Source organism: Pleuronectes platessa, chromosome 16, assembly GCF_947347685.1.
Source record: "Pleuronectes platessa chromosome 16, fPlePla1.1, whole genome shotgun sequence".
NCBI classification, from domain to species: Eukaryota; Metazoa; Chordata; class Actinopteri; order Pleuronectiformes; family Pleuronectidae; genus Pleuronectes; species Pleuronectes platessa.
In genome coordinates, this window is record NC_070641.1 from 14,457,079 (window position 1) to 14,462,407 (window position 5,329).

The 5,329-nt window shown below is 48.8% G+C and overlaps 1 pseudogene; it reads right to left on the reverse strand.

The window, feature by feature from the left end:
* Positions 1–359: 359 nt before the first annotated feature.
* LOC128459011 (cdc42 effector protein 4-like) lies at positions 360–5,079 on the reverse strand (annotated as a pseudogene).
* Between the last annotated feature and the right edge of the window lie 250 nt (positions 5,080–5,329).

The window sequence follows — 5,329 nt, forward strand, 5'->3', positions numbered from 1 at the left end:
CCATCCATCTTTCACTCGCCCCACATCAGCACTAATGAGAATAAAGCTGCTCTAGAAACAGAGCTCGTCTCTATCACACAAACTTCAACACACTCACACAGACACGTTTACTCATGAGTCATCACATCCCTCTCAGCGTGTATAGCTAATTCTTAAGAGACGAGTCCAATTTAGGCCTCAATTGCTTCCTTCCTTCCTCTTCTGGGAGAGCCAGAAAATAGGAACAGGAAACGGAGAAGGCACTCAAGGAATTCCTTTGTTAATGCTGCCGATGGAGTCGCACTCAAAAGTTATATTATCCTCTTATGTGCCGAGACAAAGAGGCAACAAAGAAAAAAAAGATGTATGAAGTAGACAAATTTGTTCAGACTTTATTTTATTGAAAAATATAGGTTATTTTGGATAATACAGAAAAAAGGCAGGAGAAAACGACAGTAAGGCAGAATACACATTATACGGAACAAAGCCACATGGACAACTTCCCATTCGCACAAGATTTACTCTGGAAATTACCTGAATATATTATGTAGTGTGTGAGCGATTGGCAATATAAATATCCAGTTATGCAAGTTCATTTGTTTTCCATTTTTCCACATGATAGCAAATCTCAAAACACTATTTATTTCCATCTTTTTTTCCTTTATTTTTTTAAACCTGCAAGCTGAACTCGAGCTGAACTCCACAGTGATTATCCAAACATAGAGGGAGGCGGCAGACAGATGTGACGGGCTCCCCCAGAAAGTGAGCCTCACCACCGAGTCTTTTTATTTATTTATTTTTGGCGAGAAAATTAATCATTTGGCACATGTCAGTTTCAGTTAAGGCCGTGACATCAATCAGCGCCACTGAGCCTCAATACTTCTGGCCACTGCCTCTCTTTTTTTTTTTTCTTCTTCATGACGCAAGAGATACAGTCAAGCTGCAATGACAATGCAACTTGCAAGAAAAATAGCAAATCTTCTAAAATGCCCCTTGCATCTATTGCTGGCTGTGTGTTTTTTCTCATCAACTCTTCAAAAACAGACAAATTTAGCAAATATTTCTCATACATAGCAAATACATTTAACCTCACCAGGTATCAGACACGTCCGAAGTAGTGTGTGGTGTAATAGTGCCTGCTGGTGCGTCATTTGATTTTTTTTCTACATCAGTACAAACCCCTCAACCTTAAAATAGTTTTGGAACTGTTTTTACACATAAAGGCACCCCCGGGTTTAAAGAGGATTATAATCTTTGACGCAATTCAGTTGAACCGCTGCAGTCTCTCAGATGTATAAAAAAAGGAAAAAAAAACAAACAAGGAAGGAAGGAAGTGGTTTTTCTGTGTCAGTTTGGCAGATTAGATCGAAAGGAAGCTCGTCAAGGCGCGCCAGTTCACGGAAATCTATGAGAAGAAGAGTGAAATAAAAGGGTTTGACAAGAGGCTAGAACCAAAACGCCCAGCCCCTCTCCAGGGTGCCACACACAGCTCCTCACACCCCTAGTTTAATGTGTGGAAACATCATCCTTTACAGGTAATTCAGGCTGATGCATCTCCAGAAGTCTGTGTGGCGCTCATCACTAAATTTAAAACAGAAGAGAATTTGGGGTTTGGGCTCTGTGGTCTCGCGTTGCAGCAGGAAATGGCAGCGTGGCAAGGACTGATGTTACATAAGGGAGAAAATGAACGGATCAGTGGGACTTTAGCAAAATGTTTGTCTTAAGATGAAAGAGGCTCAAGGCAGGACTTCACTCTCCAGTGAGAAACACGGCCCATTGTTTTACCGTGACAGGACACCCACCAGTGGTCCTGTGTTGACAGAGACCTTCTGTTCGGCTCGGGCCTCATGATGTCCCACAGCCAGAGAGAGAAAACATAACAACAACAACAACAGAGAGGCAGAGCGAACGAGAGAGAGAGAGAGGGAGAAATAGAAAAGCACATGTGACACGTCAAGTGTGAAAAGAGAGAGCGCGTGTGAACCGAGCTTTAGTTAGGGAAAGTGTTTTTCTTTACAAAAAAAAAAAGTTCTTTTCCAACCCGTTCCTCTCAGCGCATGGCTGGAATGTTCCCTGTTCATAAAAAGAAGAGAGAAAAAGAAGCGGCTGCTCTTCACTTCTCTGAGTGTTCAACAGGGAGAGATGGATTGACACACAGTGGAGGGTAAGGCCCATCCTACAGGAGCAGGCACAGTCTTCACAGACGAACAAAGCAAGCCTCCCATGTCACAAATTCCCATTCCCGGTCCCATTCCCACAGCAGACGACTACAGTGTCTTCCAAGTGTAAATCCACTCCGTCAAAAGGACTTGCTAGTTTCACACAACCCCCCCCCCCCCCGCCCCCCCGCAGAGCTCTGTCCTACTTTTTCCGTCAGCTTTGAGATCTCATACGCGGATCTCGTCGTCTTCGTCCTCCAGGAACGAGGAGAAGTTGCTCTCCTCCTCTGGCGGGGCGCTGAAGGTGGCGCTGTCTGTGTCTCCTGCGTACGTCTGACTGTGTGGTTTCTCATCCAGGGCAGCCGAGCCCGAGCTGGACACGGAGCAGCTGTCTAGATGCTGCAAGTGTTTGGGCCTCGTCTCGGGGGTGTACTGCGGGGTGTAGGGCCCTCCGTCCTCAGGCTGCCTGTCAATGGACCTGGGGGGGTGCACGGAGCGCTGCAGCTCGGCCTCTACCTCCATCTCCATCTGCTCCTCTGTATCCTCGTCCTGCCCCTTCTCCAGGCTGTCCTCGTCCTCGCCGTGCGTGCTGAGGGGGGGTGACGCGCGGCCCTCGCTGCTCTTGCCCTCCTCGTAGCCAAGGTCGTCATCCTCCTTCTCCATCACCCCCAGGATGTCGCCGAGCATGGAGGGTCCGAGGTCGACGTGGAAGGACATCACCGACACGGCGTGCTTCATTCCTCCTCCACCGCAGTGATAGGAGCTCTCCGGAAGCTCAGTCAGCTCGCCAAAGTCCCTCTCCTCCAGTTCCAGGAAGTGAGTGGCCGCGGCCGCCCCCCCCGCCGTCCACCTCGTCATGCTGCTGCTTGAACGGACTCGAGGACAGACTCTTCGCTCCCATGATGTCCCCTCGGCCTTCGTCGTTGAGAAAGGGCAGAGACATGGCGTTCTTCACGTAGGTCGGCGACCCGCCCGGGAGCACCAGGCCGCTGTCGCCATGCTGGTCGACTCTGGTCACAGACTGGGAGCGTTTGCTGCTCCTGAAGGTGCGAGACAGGAGGCCGGGTCGGGGGGAGCGGGGGAAGGACGTGGTATCGGGGGGAGGTTCTCCTGAGCGGGTGCTGAGGAAGGAGGTATCTCCGAAGGCATCACCACTGCGACCCACGTGCATGGTGTGGCGGAAGTCGCCCAGCGGAGCACTGATCATCTCCCGGGTCAGGTCCATGCGCGAGCGGCGCTTGGTCTGGGACGAGCCAGACACGAGCTGCTTCAAGATGGGCATGGCGCCGGATCAGGTGCTTCCTTTTCTTTTGCACGAGGAGGTAAGAAAAATAGTCAGTCAGCCGATGAGAGGAGCTTCCAGACCTTGAATGTGATGCTGGTCAGAGACCTTGGAGGGAATATTGATGCTCCTTAAATTCAGTCAGCCTGGGAACCTGAGAAGATGAAAAGAAATACAATAAATTATACAGAACCGATTCAACATTATACACATTTAAAAAGAGATCAATCCCTTAAACTAAATTAAAGAGGGGATATAAATTGCATCGACACTGAAAAACACAGTTGAATCCTTTTCGCTAAAACACAGAAATCCGTCCAGACAGAAAGCAAATAGAGTTTCACATTACATTGCAGAGAACATTTTCATTCAACTGTTTTAACGCCGCCGAGTAAATAAAAACATTTCTACGAATTTCAAACCTTCCACTAATTACAAGCGCCGAAGCCATCAATTATGCATCTCCATAATGATAAGCAACACTCTTCAAACATCTGTGTGACGACCTCTGGGGGAAGACAACAAAATAAAAGATGGAAGACCACAGGATTCTGTTTCAAAATGGCATTATAAGTGAGAGAAAAACACCGACCACAGACCGACATGAGTCGGGCTGCCGGAGACGTCAACCCCCGACTGCACAGCACGCAGCGTCTGACCGAAAAACTTATCATCCAGTCGCTCAAACGCATGTGGGATTTGAACTGGAGACACGAGAAACGACAGAGACTATCCCCCCCAGCCATCGCTTTCCCTCAGACATCAGAGTGTAAGCACCAAGAGGTTTGAGAGCGACGGCTGATAGAACACACGTCCGCAGCCGCCCAGGCCCCAGACAGAGGAAACCACCAAGCTCACTTCCTTCAGGTGCTGCACTGGAGGACCGGGGCAGGGCATCTCATTAGCGATCAAACATATAAAAACAGGCATGAAGAAAAGAACCCTGCCCTGGTGGTCTGCAGACTGAACAGCAAGCAGTTTCTGCAGACGGGCATCAAAAAAACACATGCACCCCCGACTTGTGGCTGGAAAAATCTCTATGGTTTCACGTAAGCGGGCCCGAAAAGAAAGCGCTTACCTTGGCCGTTTTAAGCAAGCGCCTCTCCGGCTTGCACACAGCGCCGCCTCCTCCTCCGTGTACTCATCTTAACACGGGGAGATCATCAGAAACAGTCGGCGGCTTAACCTTGACTCGTGGATCCCTCGCAGGCGAGCCTTCAAACGAGATTTAAGTCTGAGTTGTTTTGGGTAGAAGTGCCGTCGGGGGATTTCTCCTCTTTAATGTTTTTAGTTCAGCGGCCTGGTTCATCTGCTTCCCCCCCCGTCCTTTCTTTGCCAGCTGAGCCGCTGCACTCCTCTTCCTGTTCGGGCCCTCACCTGCTTTGGTCTCCATAGAAACACCCTCCTGCAAGCGAGCAGCAGCACTTCCTGTCGGGGGCCGCGGAAAGCTCCGGGCTCCATACCAGCGTGCAGCACATGGCCTCCTCCTGTGTCGGTCTGCAGCTCAGACTAATACTCGCTTTTAATCTGATGTTTTCACTAACCACCCATCCATACTGTGGGTATGTTTTTTCTATTGCTCAAAATGGAAGGAAGCGAAAATATACATGTGTTCCAATGGGGACATAGAGCGATCTGTATCGAGAGAGGCTTATAGGCTGCGTGTAAACCTGCAGCTTTATTTAAACCGAGGCTGAGACGACGAGATGTGAAAAACTTTCCTTTAACTCCAAATTGTTTTTGTGCCAACACACACAAACAAGGTCACTTTTTTCACAGACACATGTTTGTTATTGAAGCTGCATGCTCTGATTTGTTTTTTGGGGAAATAATGAGGAGAAAAATAATTCACACCCAACCCAAAGAAAAAAAGAGAAGCAGAAAAATGATGAGTAGTTGCTTCTGGGTG